This window comes from Musca autumnalis, unplaced genomic scaffold (genome assembly GCF_047663935.1).
Source record: "Musca autumnalis isolate F117 unplaced genomic scaffold, ASM4766393v1 scaffold_1, whole genome shotgun sequence".
NCBI lineage: Eukaryota > Metazoa > Arthropoda > Insecta > Diptera > Muscidae > Musca > Musca autumnalis.
In genome coordinates, this window is record NW_027411644.1 from 43,485,290 (window position 1) to 43,504,630 (window position 19,341).

Genomic DNA, 19,341 nt, shown 5'->3' on the forward strand with positions numbered 1-19,341 from the left:
GTTTTTTGGAAAATCGGACACTGTGCAGTGGCTTGATTGAGACACCTCCAAAACATAGTTTTTGAACACTTTTCAGCATCTACTGGCGACGAAAATCGTTAACCACGCCTTTTTTCTTAATGTGTTGGAATATGACGAAGTCATTATATCCCCAGTCAGAGCTGTAAGCGCATGGCCCATAAATTCCACGTTTTGTCCGATCAAACAGGCGCTGGTTTGAATCGATGTGTGAGAGCTCGCATTGTCATGATGCATAATGATTCGTCTTCTCTTGTTCGTTTTTCGAACTTCTCAGCAGACTTCAAGTAAAACAATTGTGGTGTTCCACTCAGAATTAACCGTCCTAAATTTCCTAGCCGTATAGTCGCCACACGGTCAGTTTTGCCGAAGAAACACCCGACCATTTGCTTCGAAGGTCTTCTTAAATGAACACTTTTCGTTGGATTCTGCTCGCTCTCGAAGACCCTTGTCTGGTTTCGAGCTCTTAAGCATTGTCCCAAGATTCGTCGACTGTGACGATTATATACATGTCGTTTGAAGCACCGAGATTGTTTTTATTCACAATTTCTTTGCACTAATCCACAAGAGTCATTTTTTGACCGATTGTCCAATTTTACTGGATAAAATCAAATGTTAGTTGGTGCATGGATGCCTCTATCTCACGGTATATAACATGACGATCCTGCGTTATCCGTTCACGAACGGCCTTATTTTTTTTCTGGCACAAGTCCGATTTTAGGCGACTCTCACGACCTTGGTTTTTTGCGGGTGTCGGCCACTACTGAATTCAGTAAACCAGTTTTTAATCATTGTGATATAGGATATCCCCTTATCGGCATACGAAGAAGATTTTTAGTGCCCCTCGTAAGAATGTAATGCTGTAGATAGGAACACATATTAATGTCCGGATTATCGAGGTAAGAAAAATATGTGATGTCCGGATTACCGCGTTGTCCGGATTAACGAGTGTCCGGATTATCGGGACTATACTGTATTATATGACCACGGATACCACAAATACCTAAATTAAGTGTGTACCTTTGCTGACAATTTTTGATGGAGAAATTTTATGGCCACTGGGAACGTCAAATATCAAATAACAACTACTTCCGTCAAAAAATGTAGATATCATCCTGAAAATACCAAAAATCGAGAGGTACCAAAACATTGACTTCTGTTAACAATTTGTGGTGGTCACTGGGACACAATTGACCACAAGGAATCCTAAATGCCAAATTACAGCTAATTCGGTCTGCAATATTTACTAAAATCCTAGGGAGGTACCGTTATACGGGAGTTATACCAAAACAATGACCTATGTTGACAGTATTTGGTGGAACAGTCTTGTAGCCATTGGGAATATGAAATTATAGGTAGTTCGATCAAAAAATGCAACTAAATTCCTCAGAATACCGAAAATCGGGAGGTACTGTTATATGGGGGCTATACCAAACCATAGTGATTGCAGTAGACGGATATGTCCAAATCCACACAGGATTGTATCCTCATTAATATGGTCGCAAATTATTATATCAATGCGTTATAATCCCAAAACGTTGACCTATATGCACACTTTTTCGTGAAGAAATATTTTAACCTCTCTGAACCCTAATTGCCAAATTATAGCAAATTTCGGTGAAAACATGCAGCTAAAATTCAAATTACCTGAAATCGGGTGACACCGTTAGATGAGGACTAGTCCAAAACATGTACCTAAATAAAAAAAGACTATAAAAACTTCAAAATACTTAAAATTCGGCTGTACCGTTACATGGTGGCTATAACAAAACATGGCCCCATCTTCAAATTTGACCTGCTTGCAAACAAAGAAGCATCTGTGAAACTTTTAGCGTCCTTCCTTACCTGATCAAGATCCTCCCAGAATTTTATTTTAATTTATACCGATCGCCTTTGGAGTAATAAAAACTTCAGCAGCAAACTTTCACCTGATTTCGAAAGATAGACAGATGGATGGAAAGACGTACGAATATTTCGACGTATTTGAAACGGAATGATAACGTTAATATACCCTCCATCTTATGGTGGATGTTTGGGATTGATTTAGTCATGCCCGTCCGCCTGTCTGACTCTCAAACTGATCAACAAATTTTATGCATGCATTGCACCTCGTGATATTTTACTTAGTTGAAGTTCGAAAATGGGTCATATAGGTTCTCTCCTTCGGGAGGGACCCGATTTCATCCAAACATTGCACATTTTAATATTTCTTTCAGAAACAGATCAGGGTCCTAATTACGACATTCGATTCGATAGAGTATTTGCTCGTGAATAAAAAAATCAAACTATGAAAACCTATTCGCGCCACCAACTAAGGTAGATGCGTTAGCAATTTGTCAAAAAGTTTTACAAAAATAAATCATTTCGAAAAATTTTTTGGCACAGCTTCATTCCGAAATTATTACGAAAAGTATTACACTGTGCAATATTTTTAAGGTGATCTTGTGCAAACAATTCGAACTGAGGATTTTTTGAAATTACATACCCAAACGACAAGAAACCCTAGTTGGGTTTTATTGGTTAAATATTGAGTTTTTAAAGAAATTCGGGGATATATCTCTGAAACCAATGCGAATCTTCTTCTGACCTCGGAAGCAAATTTGTAGATAAGGACAAGAATAAAATATTTGGAGAAATAATGAACTAGAAAAACTACATTTATTGCCTCAGATTTCAAAATATATCCAAAAATCCACAATTTTTATACATTTCGCACCGTATCTCTAAAACCGTTAATTTTTTCTGAACATGTTCTGTTCGAAAAATATTCCCTACTACACTACACAACTCTTCAGAACATTTCATTGTTGTAAAATGCCTCTATGCCGTTGTTTTCAGTACATTTTTCAACAACGATTTAATAAAAATTCCAATAATGTAGTGAAATACGTAATGCGAGAATAAAGTATTGGTGTGAACTGTGTTTGAAATACGTGTTGTAAAAGATATGATGGGGTGCCACCGTGGTGCAATGGTATGCACACCCGCCTTGCACGCTAAAGGTCGTGGGTTCGATTCCCCGGCCAGGCAACATCAAAAATTTCAACGGTGGCAAAATACCCTTCAGTAATGTTGGCTACATTTCCTGAGTATCTCAGCCATGAAAAACTTCTGTACAAGTGGTGTCCTAGGGCACGCCGTTCGGACTCGGCAAAAAACAGTAGGTCCTTATCATTGAGCTAATATGAATCGGGGTATACTCATTGATCTGAGAGAAAATACCGCTGAAACAACATGAAGTAAGCGACAAATGAACAAAAAACTATGTTGGTGGCCGACAGCAGTCAAAACGATGGTCGTTTGTTTGCCGGCTCTACCTTCGGATACCACCTACCTCGCATAAGTGTAGTTAATGGATGTTCGAGGATCTTTTTGAAATTTTTACCAAATATACTCATTGCACAGTGGTCAAAAACAAAAAAAATTAATGTCAAAATTTTGGTACAACATCTGGCAACTTTGACAGCTATTACATGGGCCTTTTTATAAATAAATAAATTTTTGTTTCATTCGAACGCGATCTTCTTAAGAATAGCTTCAAAAGTCGGAACATTTGACTAATATTTTTTGTTGTGAGTACAACCTATATTTTAAGTGCAAGTAAATATATTCAAAATATCGGGAAACTAATACGTATAGCAAAATATTATAGTGGATTTTGAAGGAGGGGATAATAACTTAATTTTCATTAAAATGTTTTTTAAGCGTGTTGTGGAATTCTAGTTAGCTGCATATTTTCTTAGTGTATTTCGTAATGCCAATTTGATCATATACTTAAATTTGAACTAAGGGTTTAGTCATGATGCCCACCAGTGCCCACCTCGGAAATAATTTTCCAAAGTAGGTCACGGGTTCAAGATTATTCAGTATTAAAATCAGTTGCCATCTAGTGCCAAACTATAAATGGTGGGTCGCTGACTAAAGTTGCCCTAGAATAGGATAAGATGTTACCGATTTTTGTCGGTAACTTAAAAAATGAGCTAGAGAATGGCACTATTGGTTTCTGGATGTATAATCTAGAGATAGACAAGAAGTCTTGCATATGTTCAGATGTTTGAATCTGTTGTTGCTCACTACAGGTTTTTCATGTGGAAAGCTTTTATTCAGTAACTCACTGAAGTCCGAGTGCGAATAAAGCCCTTTTTGTATTAGCATAGGTTCGCAACAGATGTTAGGTGCTTTAATGCCTACTGCCTTCAACTTATCCACTAGGTGGAAGAAAACACTCAAATAGATGCGTGTGCAAAGAAACACTCTGATCGAGAATTTCTTTGGCACTACCTAAACTCGAGCAACTTCACTTGCAAACAAAGGTAGGTAGTGCCAAAGAAACTCTCGATCAGAGTGTTTCTTTGCACACGCATCTATTTGAGCGGGCAATTGACACTTGGGTATAAAAAGTTTCTTGTTGAAAAACAAGAAACAAGGGAACTGATGAAGATCTGTGGCGAGATCTGAAACTATAGCCTTCCCTGCCTTACCCCTTGGTAAACATCGCCAATTTTTTCCCACTAATAAATTATAGTTGTTTTAATAAAATGTTAAAACAACGACTATGGGATTAGCCCTGACTATTTTGAAAAACAAAATAGAAGTCGTCATCCCAAATAAAAAACGCCAACCCTCTTAAAATAAAACTGTGTAATTTTTGTATATACTAGGCTGTAACACTGTTATCTGAGCACGTACATCAATATAATTGACAGCTATAGAAAGGTCGAGGATGGCCGAAATGTGTCTACCAGGAACAAAGATATAAGATATATATCAAAATGTTGTTCAATTTTCACACAAAAGTTTCGGACTATTTCACCAGCTAAAAACTTTCTGATCATCATATAAACTTGCAAACTTCTTATCTGTCATAAGCTCACATCTTATTTAAAATTTCGCGCTGATCGGACTATGATTGCGACATTCAGAGCAGATACAAATTCGGATAAAAATACTGTTTTTGGTCCATTTCTTCCCTAAATATTTTACGATCATCACCAATAACAATAGCGGTCTATTCTGATGTGAAACCGACCTCCATCGAAATTTCGTGACGATCGGTCCATAATTACGGCCTGGAGTTTGATTACAATTTATAATGTACAGACGGACGAACACACATCGCTATATCGCTTTATATCGTCGAGATATGAAAAATGGTATATAACATCGGGGGTCTACAACGAATATTATATATATTAGAATTGCTGAATGTATACATCCCGCCGAGAAATAGCTGTATCCCTGATTATAGGCCTGACATTAGCCCGCTCTTGCAAGGTCATAATCGTCTGGTCCTGGGGGATTTTAATGCGCATCATGAGATGTGGCATTCGGCCCTCGGAAACGACCAGAGAGGTACACGGTCAATGAGGACGTCCCTACCAGAATTAGAGGAGAGTGTCACAGTTCGCCTGACATAACCATCGTGTCACCTGGTCAAAATGACAAATGACGTTACCTGGCAACCCGTCATTTTCCTTGGATCAGACCATCTCCCCATAATTGTCTCCATTAGCAGACCGCCGTACGTTCGTCAATCATAAAAAAGCTGATTGGCCGAGTTTCAGACAGTTCACCAATCACCGCTTCAGAGAATTGCCCAATCCTTCTGATGTTCGGGTAGCGGAAAGGACGTTCCGGGACATCATCACTGCTGCAGCCGCTCGCCATATCCCTGCTGGTCGAATACACGAAGTAAGACCAAATTTCCCAGCAGAGGCGACGGGATTAGCAAATGAGCGTGATGAGTTTCGTCGTATCAACCCCACTGACCCCAGAGTCAGGGAGCTGACACTGGAAGTTAACAGGCTGGTCGGCGAGCATAAGCGGAACAAATGGTTAAATCATCTGAAGAGCTGCAACATTGGAGCCGGTATAGGTGAATTGTGGGCAACGGTTAAGTCACTCTCGAACCCCGGAAGAAGCGAAGATAGGACCTCAGTCACGTTTGGCGACGTTACGTTGACTGACCCGAAGAGGTGCGCAAGTAATTTCAATCGACAGTTTGTCGAGCATCCCGAGAGTGACAGGGCGAAGAGAAGAGTATTACGTCGCATTAGATCTCTTCCTGTCGAGGATAAACCACCACAATTTACAATGGATGATGTTGCCAATGCCATCAGGAACGCTAAATCATCCAAAGCGTTGGGCCCTGATGGAATCTCAATGGTAATGTTGAAGCAGCTGGAAGAGCCGGGAGTCGAGTATCTCACCAAAGTCTTCAACTTGTCGCTAGCCACCCTCGTCGTTCCCGAAGTCTGGAAAATGGGCAGGGTGGTCCCACTACGGAAGCCAGGCAAGGATGCCAGCAAAAGTGAATCGTACAGACCGCTTTTGTCCCCAGTATCAGAAATAGCTATCAAGTTGCCAATCATCAGCATGGATTCCGTAAGCAGCACAGCACGACAACAGCGCTGCACGCCATTACCATATATCTGTAAGGGACTCAACCAGAGACGACCGTGCGATAGAACAGTGATGGTGGCCCTTGACTTATCAAAAGCCTTTGATACAGTCAGTCATTCCACGCTGTTTGAGGCCATTGAGAAGACATCCCTCCGGCCAAGCTTGAAACGTTGGATAGTCAACTATATGTGTGGATGCCAGTCGTGCGTGGAATTCAGGAATAAGAAGTCCAAACCCCGCAGAGTGAAACAGGGGGTTCCCCAAGGTGGGGTGATATCTCCGGAACTGTTTAACCTCTACCTCTCCTGTATTCCACCCCCTCCAGACGGCATTGAGATCGTGACGTATGCGGATGATTGCACGATCCTGACGTCGGGTACCTATCCTGATGACATCTGTGAGAGACTGAACAACTATTTAACCGATCTTACCACCTTTTTCCATTCGAGGAATATGTAGATTTCCACCACAAGATCTACAGCCACTCTGTTCACCACATGGACAGCGCAGTTTGGACGTGCGTTGAATGTCGTGGTCGACGGTAGCAGAATTCCGACCACAAACTGCCCTAAAATTTTAGGGGTCACATTCGACACTACATTCACGTCGTGCGCACACGCCACAGCTATCTGCGACAAGTTGAAAAGTAGGAACAAGGTCCTCAAGTCCCTGGCCGGCAGCACTTGGGGTGCAGATAAAGAACTGGAAAAAGATTCAAACTTGCCAGAATGCCGCCCTGAGAACAGCGACAGGGTGCCTCCTCAAATCTTCAGTGGACCATCTACATGAGGAGGCAACAATTCTTCCTGTAAAACAACACAATGAGATGCTTTCGTTGCAGCACCTGCTTGGATGTTATCGTGTGAGCCATCCCAATCACTATCTTGTGGGTAGGCCCGGCCCATTCAGGAGGTTCAGGAAGGATATCCATGCTCTAGAGGGAGAGGTCGAACGATACAGGAGAGAACCCCTAGATCAACAAGCATATAAAGCAGGATTGAATAGTATTCACAAGGACGCAGTTGCCATGGCCTTAAGCAATTATAGTGTGAATAAAATACTCGGAGTACATCCTTCTTCTATCGCAGCTGAGGAGCGTCAGCTGCCACGACAAACCATCGAGCCAGAGCCAGATTGAACAGAGGAACGAACATATAAACATAATAACAAGTAAAAAGTCGTTAAGTTCGGCTAGGCCGAACTTTTTATACCCTCCACCATAAAATAGTGTTAATTAAAATGGAATAATTAGGGGCCTTTCACAATTATAGGTGGAACAAATTTTCGACAATGGATAGACTCCTACTGCCTCCCACTATTGCTTAAATTACACTGTGAACACAAATGTTGGGGCAGAGATAACTCCTTTTAGAGATGAAAGCCCTTGGTGTGTGTATATTAAAAACCCCGAAGGACAGATGCGCCGTGAGTCGAACTTCAGCGTTATGGCGTGATAAAGTTTTTGCAAGAGATCCTGTAAGCCATCATGAATTAGCATTATATCTTTGTTTGTTGTTTTTGTAGAGCACTTAAGCAACAGTGAACAAAGATATAACGCTAATTCCTGATGGCGCCATAACGCGGAAGTTCGACTCACGGCGGATCTGTCCTTCGGGGTTCATAATATACTCACCAAGGCCTTTCTTCCCCAAGAGGAATTTTCCGTGCCCCAGACTTTCACCTCCATTTTGTTGCACAGTGTTATCTAATCTAATCTAATCTAAAAAAATGTGTTCAGCTAGGTGAAAGGTACCACCTACGGGGCAATATCAAAAAGTCAACCTATCTTTAAATTTTTTTACAGAAAAGATTTATAGCTGCAGGGAACTTCAAGAGTCAAATTGAGGGTAGTTTCATCAAAACAATGTAGACCCTCATGTTGACGAATTTTAGCGAACAAATTTCGTGACCACTGAAAATTCCCGAAAATCGGGAGGTACAGTTATATGGGGGGATATACCAAAAAAAATTTTTTGACTAGACAAAATTGTAGCTAAATTCTCAAAATACCGATCATTACAGCTAGTTCGGTTAAAAATTGCAGTTAAAATTCTCAAAACATGGACCTATGTTGACGATGTTTGGTGGAGATGTTTCATGACCACTGAAAACTTTAAATGGCAAATTACAGCTAGTTCGGTTAAAAATTGTAGCTAAAATTCTCAAAATACTGAAAATCGGGAGGTACCGTTATATGGGGGCTATACCAAAACATGGACCTATGTTGACAATGTTTGGTGGAGATGTTTCATGACCACTGAGAACCTCAAATGGCAAATTACAGCTAGTTCGGTTAAAAATTGTAGCTAAAATTCTCAAAATACCGAAAATCGGGAGGTACGGTTATAAGGGGGCTATACCAAAACATGGACCTATGTTGATGATGTTTAGTGGAGATGTTTCATGACCACTGAGAACCTCATATGTCAAATTGCAGATAGTTCGGTTACGAATTGTGGCTAAAATTCTCCAAATACCGAAAATCGGGAGGTACCGATATATGGGAGCTATACCAAAACATGGACCTATGTTGACGATGTTTCGTGGAGATGTTTCATGACCATTGAGAACCTCAGATGTCAAATTGCAGATAGTTCGGAAAAAAATTGTGACTGAAATTCTCAAAATACCGAAAATCGGGAGGTACCGTTATATGGGGACTATACCAAAACATGGACCTATGCCCATATCCTTTGGGATATAAGTTTGTTGATCACTAGGAACCCTAAGTGCCAAATTATAGCTAATTCGGTCTGCAAATGTGGCGAAGAACGTCAAAATACCTCAAATCCGGAGGTACCGTTATATGGGGGCTATACCAAAAAGTGGACCGATATAGCCCATCTTCGAACTTTACCTGCCTATGGAAAAAAGACCTTCGGGTGCAAAATTTCAGCACTCTATCTCAATTATTGCGGACGCTAGAGTGATTACAACAGACGGACAGACGGACATGGCTAGATCGTCTTAGAATTTTATCCTGATCAAGAATATATATACTTTATAGGGTCGCAAATGATTAGTTCGATGTGTTACAAACGGAATGACAAACTTAATATACCCTCCATACTATGGTGGAGGGTATAAAAACACTGTTACAACAACAACAACAACAACGAATATTTCGCGATGTTTAATACCCTTCCCACATTGTGGAGTAGGGTATAATTATAGTCCCTTCCTAGAATGAATTTTGATGCATGAAAAGTGGTTTAGAGAACCACATTGTGGCCCCCGTCACGACTATAGCCTGCAAGTACTAGTTTTTTGGGCATAACACACTCATATTTTCTTCTCCATATTGTTGTGTAGGGTATAAATATTGCGTGTGAAACGCAATATAATAAACATACTATCCATTATTTTTCTGTTTCACTGTGTCAATTGGAACTTTCTTTGAGATTATCGGTGTTGTTTCCATTGTTTGTTTTGTTTTCACTCCAGTGTATGTATAGTTTTCTATTTCAATTATTGGTTCATGTAGGCAGACAGAATTAACGAGAATATTTTGTTTTGCTTTGTGTTTTAGTTGTTATTTTCATTCGTCTGTACATAGCATATTCTAATTTCCAATAGGGCTTTTATACCACCAGGATTGGTTTGTTGTTAGTTGGTTAGTTAGTTCAATAGTCTAGTTTTGTTTTGTGAATTCATACAATTCAATTTGTTAGCAACATGTTCAATGTTTTTTTGTTAACTATTTCCTGTGTGCTATGTTTACTTTTTAGATGTTTTTTTTTTTTGTTTTCTTTTTTACAAATATGGCTTTAGTTTCATGTTAGGGGTTTACTTTATATGTACTAACATTCTGATATTGTAAGTAAACCAAAATAAAAGAAAAAAATTTACCGGTTTTTAATTTCCACAAAAATGTGCCTATCTTTAAAAGTAAATTATACGTTGTTTCCTTTTAACCTAATTTTGTGGTTGCATTTCTGATAAAAATATGTACGTGTGCACTAAGCGAAAATTTAGAATCCATTGAACTTTTAATATTTTTCGATTTTTCTTAAATTTCCAATTAATAAATCAATGACCTTTTTTTCCAAATATAATTACTTCCAAACATTAATAAAAAATCTTTTCAAGGAATACCAAGGCAATGTTATTGCCCCATTTTTTCCACATTTAGGACAAAGTACATTGTTCAGCAAACACACAATCACGTATTTATTGTGGCGTAGAAAATGTTTTCCAACAACAATTAGCCAGTCATTCACTGGAGAAATTGTGTTTATTTTACTAACGTTTGGTTTATATGTATGTATGTAGGTGCAAGTGTAAATTTGCAAATTATTTAGACGTATACGTCATTAATTTAAAAAGTGTACACTTGGCTACAAATATTTGTACGTTTATGAAGAGACCGATGTACGAATTTATTCTTTTCTACAAGAGATAATAAGACTAAATTATGATGAGAGATTGGATCTAATATACGATTTACTTTCTGAAGTCTGATCAAAACAATAACTGTCAGTTTAATTTTTTTTCTGTTATGTTGGCACATTTCTCTTGCGAGTTGAGCTGTTATGACCTAAAATGTACGTTTCAATGTAGGAGTCTACCGAATTCCGACACATCATCCAACCATTGTGCTACGTTTCACGGGTGGTTAAATCCGATCATCAGGCATATGAGGAATTTGTTTTTGTGGCAGACGAAGGCTAAGCTTAGTAACTAGTATATATATGCAATTCATTTTTATAAATGCAAATGTGAAATTTTGTTAGTTAATTGAAAATCCAAACTTCTCCTATAGTCCAACTTGGTAAACTCATGTTTCAATGTTCGCAAATACTATGGTAAGTTTTATTCCTACGTCATTTGTATTTGCTCTTTTATATCTGAAAATTTTTGATCATCAATTATTGTCTACTAAAGTTTTGACAAGTTGGTGGTGGCTTAGACGCTAAAACGCGGCAACCTTGACACTCGGTTGTCGGGGACCCAGGTTCGAATCCCAGCCTGGCTCATGCTGAAATTATTTTTATACCCTCCACCTTAGTATGGAGGGTATATTAAGTTTGTAACGCATTGAAATATTTATTTCTGACCCTATAAAGTGTATATATTCTTGATCAGGATAAAAATCTTAGTCGATATAGCCATGTACGTCTGTTGTAATCACTCTAGCGTCACAATAATTAAGCTAGAGCTCTGTATTTTTGTACCCGAGTGTCTTTTCTCCATGGGCAGGTCAAGTTCGAAGATGGGCTATATTGACCCACATTTTGGTATAGCCCACATATAACGGTACCTCCCGAGTTTCGGTATTTTGAGTATTTTAACTATAATATTTAACCGAACTAGCTGTAACTTGATATTTGATGTTCTCGGTGGTCACGAAACTTCTCCACTAAAAATCGCCATGTTTTGGTATAGCCCCCATATAACGGTACCTCCCGATTTTCGGTAGGATAAGAAGTGTGGAAATACAAATAATGTATTTTGCACCATGATAACGCTCTAGATCACACATCGATGCAAAACAAATCGATCACAAAACAAAACAGTTATCATGTTATCAACCACAGTATTCACCGAAGTTGGGCCCGCTAACTTAAGTGGACACTGACCTCCACGTGGTGTCACCTGGGGAGCTGCCTTTAACATCTATTAAAGGTAGTGAGCTAACATGTGCCGCGCGTTCACCCATAAGAACGTTAAAAACATGGGTTTGGGCGCCGGGTTAGTAACCCTCCCCTAGAAAAAGCAACCTTCTATGAAAAAACGAAAGAAAACAAAAACAAACCCCTCTAAAGTGGACGAACCCCGCAAACGTTTTAATGACCATGATCTGCGAATCTGCACCTGGAATGTTCGCACTCTTTATAGAGAAGGTGCAGTTTAGGCATTGGCAAATGTACTTGAAAAGTACAAGGCCGACGTTAGGAAATACGATGGATTGGGAAAGGCGTCACAACAACACCTAAAGGTGACACACTGAATTATAGCTGCCATGACACAAAGCATGATTTGTACTTGGTCGGAGGTTAAAACATCTGGTCTCCAGCTTCACCCCAGTGAATGAAAGACGCGCTGCAATTCGATTAAAAGCAACATCAGCTCATGCTCCTACTGAAGACAAGGACGAACAGACCAAAGCTATATATTACAAGCGCTTAGAAGAAACTTATGACCTTTGCCCTGCCATGACATTAAAATTATTCTAACATCTGACAATGGTATGAGGCTGATCGACTTTGCAGCTGCAAAAAACATGGTAGTTAGCAGTACCAGAGTTAAGCATCTCGATATTCATAAGGGCACATGGCTGTCTCCCGATCAAAGAACAAGTAATCAAATTGATCATGATGTGATAGATGGAAGACATTCATCGAACGTGTTGGATGTACATTCGTTCCGAGGAGCAAACATAGATTCGAACCACTACCTTGTTGTAGCAAACGTACGTACTCGTCTAAACGTTGCAAATAAAGCACGAACAGATACAACGCGGAAGTTGGACATCGGTAAGCTGCAAACACAACAGATAGCCACAGCATATTTCACTCAATTAGCCCAATTGCTTAATGAAAGCACTCCTCGTCCCGATAACATATCAGCACAATGGCAAAATATTGCCCACTCCATGCAAACAGCCGCAAAATCCATACTTGGATACCAGAGACCTCCACCAAGGAATCCATGGTATGACCAGGAGTGTCGTGCTGCTACCGAAGAGAAAAATGCGGCATATAGGGCTACTCCACAATCAGTAGCAACGTAGTGCACGAGACAGCTATCGGGAGAAAAGTAGAGAGGAGAAACGTCTTTTCCGCAGGAAAAAGAGAGATATGGAAAGACGAGATGTACAGGAGCCAGAATGAAGTCCGAAAGTTCTACCAAAGAGTGAAATATAAAACTGATGACTTTGGTACAGGCACATCCTCCTGTAGAGAACAGCAAGGTAATTTGGTAACTGATACAGATAGTGTGCTCAGGATATGAAAGGAACATTTCTCCAAACTGTTGGTATCCGATAGTAGCGAAGACGGCGAAGATACCACAGATCCAATCCCAGACGATGGAATTGACTGTATACCGCCCAGGAAAGATGAGGTAAAGACAGCAATAAGCGGCTGTAGAATATTAAGGCAGCAGGAGCCGATGGCTTACCAGCCGAGCTGTTCAAAACGGGAGGCGACACGCTGATAAGGTGTATTCATCAGCTAGTTAGCACCATCTGGCAGGAAGAACGAGTACTCGACAAAGCAGCCTTCGACAGCCCCCTACGTTCAAAGGTATTCCAAGCCATGTCTGAATTTGGTATCCCTGCAAATCTCATCCGGCTTTGTAGAATGACATTAACTGATACTCGATCGTCAGTTAAAATAGGAAAGAACCTCTCCGAAGAGTTTGGTACCAAAAGAGGTTTCAGACAAGGTGATGGCCTCTCGTGTGATCTTTTCAACATTCTGCTGGAAAAGGTTATACGAGATTAGAAAATGAAAAGAAGTGGCACAATATATACAAACAGCCATATGTTACCTGCTTATGCCAATGACATTGACATCATAGGTCGATCAGTAAAGGAAATAACTGATACCTGCTAAAGTAGGTCTGGCGGTAAACGGCGAGAAGACAAAGTTAATGTGTCGTCGCGCAATGTGTCCATAGAGATCGAGGCAACTGTTGACGTTGGTTCCTATAATTTTGAGGACTTCGTCTACCTCGGCACCGCCGTAAACACAACCAACAAGATCAGTTGTGAACTAAGAAGAAGAATAGTGTTGGCCAAAAGACGCTACTTCGGGCTGAGTAAACAGTTTAGAAATAAAGCCACATCTCCTCAAACAAAAACAACGCTTTACAAAACACTGATAATACCCGTGCTGATGTATGGTTCAGAAGCCTGGGTACTTGCGCAAGCAGACAAGGCAGTGCTTGGTGTGTTTGAGAGAAAAATTCTTCGAAAGATCTATGGACCAATCTGCGTTGACGGTGAATATCGAAGTCGTATGAACCACGAGCTGTATCTGCTATACAACGACATCAGTATAGATAAACGTATCGAGATGCAACGATCGCCATAAGCTTTCCTACCACAATCTTCTCCTTCGTAATGATGTAGAGATAGGGGTCTAAAGTTTAAAATGGTAGCTCTAAATCAACAAGTCAATCAGGCAGACTGAATCAGCCTCGCAAGCAGTACAAACATATAGTGTATGCCGTATGCCCATATCCATCGTCGCAGAAGATCGCCAAGGCAAACGTAATTGTTTTCAGCACAGTTATGATCCGGACGGTGCAGCCGTCTTAATTTGTATATTGTGTACTGGGAGCACACACCATATTCATTAGCAGCCAAGTAAGGTTGCAGAATTTTAAACTATAGATACAGAACCAGATAGCTAAAATTATACAGGAATGGACGTTCTCGTGGTGCTTCAAAAACACCAAATAGAAATACTCTCTTGAAGTCCTCTGTAGATAAAAGACTTCTTGAGGTCTTTTATGGACAGTAGACCTCTTGAAGTGTTCTATAGCCAGAAGACCTTTTCAAGTCTTCCATAGCCAGAAGACCCCTTGATGTCATCTATAGACAGGAGACCCCTTAAAGTGTTCTGTAGACAGAATACCTCCTGACGTATTCTATAGGCAGAAGACTTCTTGAGATGTCTAAAGTAACGTTATGATGTCTCCTATGACCTCTTAATGCCATTTATAAACAGATGATCTCTTTCGACCTTTTAAAGACAGAAGACCTCTTGATATGTTCCAAACACAAAAGATCTTTTAAAATTATTAAGGTGTCTAGAGAAACCTTAATAGGTCTCATAGGACTTCCTAATGTCCTTTATAGACAGATGATTTCTTTAGATTTTCTAAAGGCAGAAGACCTCTTTAGATGCTCTACATTCAAAAGACCTTTCGAAACCTTTTATAGACAGAATACTTCCTAAGTTCTTACATATAAGGTCTTCTTTATACAAAAGATATGTTGAGGTTTTCAGGTCTTCTATAGCTAGAATAACACTTGAGAAATGCTAAAGATGGAAAACGTATTGTGGTATTCTATATACAAAAGACGTTTTACGAACTTCTATAGGCCGAAGACCACCTGAAGTCTTTTGTGGACGCAAAACCTCATATGAAATGCTATAAACAGAAGATATCTTTATATTCGCTAAGGCAGAAGATCTCTTAAAGTCTTCTATATACTAAAGAAATTATACTATTAATATGTTATATTCTATAGACTGCTTGAGTCTTCTGTAGATATAAGACTTTTTGATGTTTTTTAGACAGAATACAGCTTTTAGAACACTTTTCCAGGCCTTTTATAAACAGAAGACTACTTCAGCTCTTCAGAATACCTCTTCGGCTCTTCTTTAGATATATTACCTCTTGTGGTCTCTTTTAGATACAAAAACTCTTGAGGTATTTTATAGACACAAGACCGCTTGAGGTATCTAATATGTAGAAAGAATACTATTTCAGGTCTACTATAGACAAAAGACCTCTTCACGTCTTCTGTAGACAGGATTCCTTTTGAGGTTTTCTTTATGCATAATATCTCTTAATCTGTCTAAAGAAACTTTAAGAGGTCTCTTAGGACCTCTTAATGTATTTCATAAACATTAGATCTCTTTAGACCTCCTAAAAGCAGGGGACGAACTATAGACAAAAAACTCATGAAATATTTTATAGACAGAAGACCTCTGGATCTCTTGATGTTTTTTAGACAGAAGACCGCTTGGGGTCTATTGATTTTGACATTTGTTATCACTCTATCTCCTCCCGCATTTCGAGAAATTTAGCTATATTATTTGACCGAACTACCTGTAGTTTGTCATTGAAAGTTCCCAATAGTCACAGTACTTTTCAACCAAAAATTTTCAACATAGGTCCATGTTTTGGTATAGCCCCCATATACAATTATCTCCTGATTTTACGAATTTTGAGGATTTTTGTTACATTTTTCAATCGAACTATTGGTAATTTGACATTTGAGGTTCCCAGTGGCCGCAAAACTTCTCCACCAAAAATTGGTAACATAGTCCCACATTTAACGGTACCTCCGGATTTTAGGTATTTTGAGAATTTAACTACAAAAATCATCAACATAGGTCCATATTTTGGTACATCCGCCACATAGCGGTACCTACCGATTTTTGGAATTTTGAGAATTTAAGCTACATTGTTTGACCGAATTACCTCTAGTTTGTTATTTTTAAGGTCCCAATAGTCACAGTACTTTTCAACCAAAAATTGTCAACATAGGTCCATGTTTTGGTATAGCCCCCATATACAATTATCTCCCGATTTTACGGATTTTGAGGTATTTTGTTACATATTTCCATCGAACTATTGGTAATTTTACATATTAGGTTCCCAGTGGTCGCAAAACTTCTCCACAAAAATTGGTCACATAGTCCGATACATACATTTAACATTTAACGGATTTTAGATATTTAGATAATCAGAGGTTTCCTGCTGTAAAGAGGCTTTCCCACCAAGGATTGCCAACATAGGTCCATGTTTTAAAGCGTCCCTATTACGATACCTCCCGATTTTAGGGATTTTGAGAATTTTATCTACATTTTGGTATTTGATGTTCCCAGTGGTTGCAAACCTTCTCCATCAAAATTGTCAACATAGGTCCATATCTTGCCATAGTCCCCATATAACGGTACCTCCCTATTTTAGGTAGTCGTCACAAAACTTTTCCAACAAAATGTTATACAGAGATCAATGTTTTGCTATAGATACCATATAACGGCACCTCAGGATTTAAGGTATTTTGAGGATTTTAGCAGTATTTTTTTTTTTGTCCAAAATAGCTGTAATTTGATTTTTAAAGTTCCCAGTGATGACAAAGCTTCCCCAATAAAAATTGTCAACTTATGCCCATATATTTATATAGCCCTAATATAACGATACTCCCGATTTTCGGTATTTGGAGGATGTTAGTTACATTTATTGGCCGAATTATATGTTATTTGACATTTGAAGTTTCCAGTGGTCACAAAACTACTCAAACAAAAATTGTTTACATCGGTCCACGTTTTGTATAGTCCAATAAAACGGTTTATTTACATTGACATTTTAGTTTTATCCATATAAATTCAGAATAGTTCATGGTACAAAAAGTTGTATTGCCGAATACTCCAGCTTAGCTTTGCGGAATTTCAGCAGAAGTTATATACATATATATTAAAAAAATTTCTGGTCTTTATGTTGGTCGCAAATATGTCACCAAAAGTGGGGATATAGAAAAAGAATTTTAGCTACACCAATCTCCTGTTTTTGGATTTTTATTTCCATAACCGATATGCCTATTTCTGTAGCACATTTATTTTATTGAGAAATATTGCCTTTTATCCGCCGAAATAGCCTTTTCTTACTTGTTTTTATTGTCATGAATTGAAGATAAGATATTCAAACAATTTATTCGAACTTAAATGCATTCTCTAATGTCCATAGCTTTTATCTAAAAGATTGTTTTTATCTTTGCAGGCATGCGCAGTTCACTCTCTTCCGGACACATTCCAATTTATCACTTTAAAAATGCAAATTCCATGTTAGTTTACACAATTCAACGCCTGTTTGCATTTTTTGCTATAATTTCCAGCACACCTGTCATCACCTAGTCATAAAGCAATAACGCTAGCGGTGGTGTGTACTAGCATTTAGTAAGCTTTGTCTGGCCGACCGGGGATTTTGCTGCTACTTTTGTTGTTAATGTTTTCTACGAATGCTAAATACTTTTGCTTTTAATATTATTTTCTGTTGAAGTATTGTTTTCTTGTATTTGCATTTTCAACACGTTCGCTTCACTGTATCGAGGCTTACGTTCACTGACCACAAAATTGCACGAAAAAAAAAACAATGATAATGCAAAAAATAGGCAAATAAGTAAATTGCATTCCTTTGCACAAAAATATAGGTGGAATTGGTGATGATGAACCACATAAGGTGGTATTTTTTATGCACTTTTAATATTTTGAGGAATTTATTGAAAGCATTTATATTAAATATTTAAATATGTTTTCTTAACTTTAATAATTTGGTTAATTAACCTGTATTAAATTTGTTTTAAAATTCATTCAACACTTTGGACAAATACCCTTTGTTAAAATTTCATTATTATTGCTGATTTTTATAAATATTCTTAAAATCACTTGAAAGGCTTTTTTTCAAACATGGTGCCGCATTCACAATAAATATCCGTTTAAATTACACAGGAAACGTAAAATATGTTATTGGAATGTTGTTTACAAAAATTTAAAAATTATTCGATTGTATTTATTATTTTTTCCAATTTTTGGTATTCATTGCACAATACAAGTATTCTCGGAATATTTTAATTCAATTTTTCTCCTTTTTTATATAAAACATTTAATTGTATTTTTTTTTTCAATCATGGAATTTTATATTGATCTGTTATTTTTTCCGCTTAAAACATATTTCGCCTAAACCTTTTTTTAATTTATTTTTAATGAAAAAAAATCCACTTTATTTTAGACTTTTTTTGTTTGTATTCCTGTTGACACATAAGCTGCTTTGTAAACTCTATTCATTTGAATTTACCATCAAAAACAGAATATCCAAAATGTGGCGGCGACACATTCATTGAATTTGCCTCTTCGAACTAAATTTGCACTTCCGTAACGGCGCGTTTTATTGCATCAAACAACAACAGCAGCACTGTGTCACACCCTTCATCGATATAATCATGTTAATCGGTACTCTGGAAACTACTACTACACACACTCGGTATGATAATGGAAAAAGTGTGGCGGCGACCACAGATGACAAACCCACAGCAATAACAACAACGACAACATCAACCACGTCATCAATGGGCGAAACAAAAACATAAGAACTCTATGATGGAAAAAAAAGAAATTAGAAAAAATCCGTTTCAAATTTCCTCGCACAAATAACAAAAACAACACGTACTAACAAGCT

The 19,341-nt window shown here is 38.3% G+C and overlaps 1 protein-coding gene across 6 annotated transcripts in view; it reads right to left on the reverse strand.

Moving 5' to 3' along the window:
- The window catches only part of LOC141397482 (uncharacterized), a 163,681-nt gene extending 144,580 nt beyond the window's left edge, over window positions 1-19,101 (reverse strand). For 2 of the 6 annotated variants that reach the window (XM_073973848.1, XM_073973818.1), the window contains exon 1: window positions 18,961-19,079. The gene's annotated coding sequence lies outside the window, so the exon portion shown is untranslated. The other 4 variants (XM_073973807.1, XM_073973829.1, XM_073973868.1 and 1 more) reach the window with 4 other exon arrangements.
- Between the last annotated feature and the right edge of the window lie 240 nt (window positions 19,102-19,341).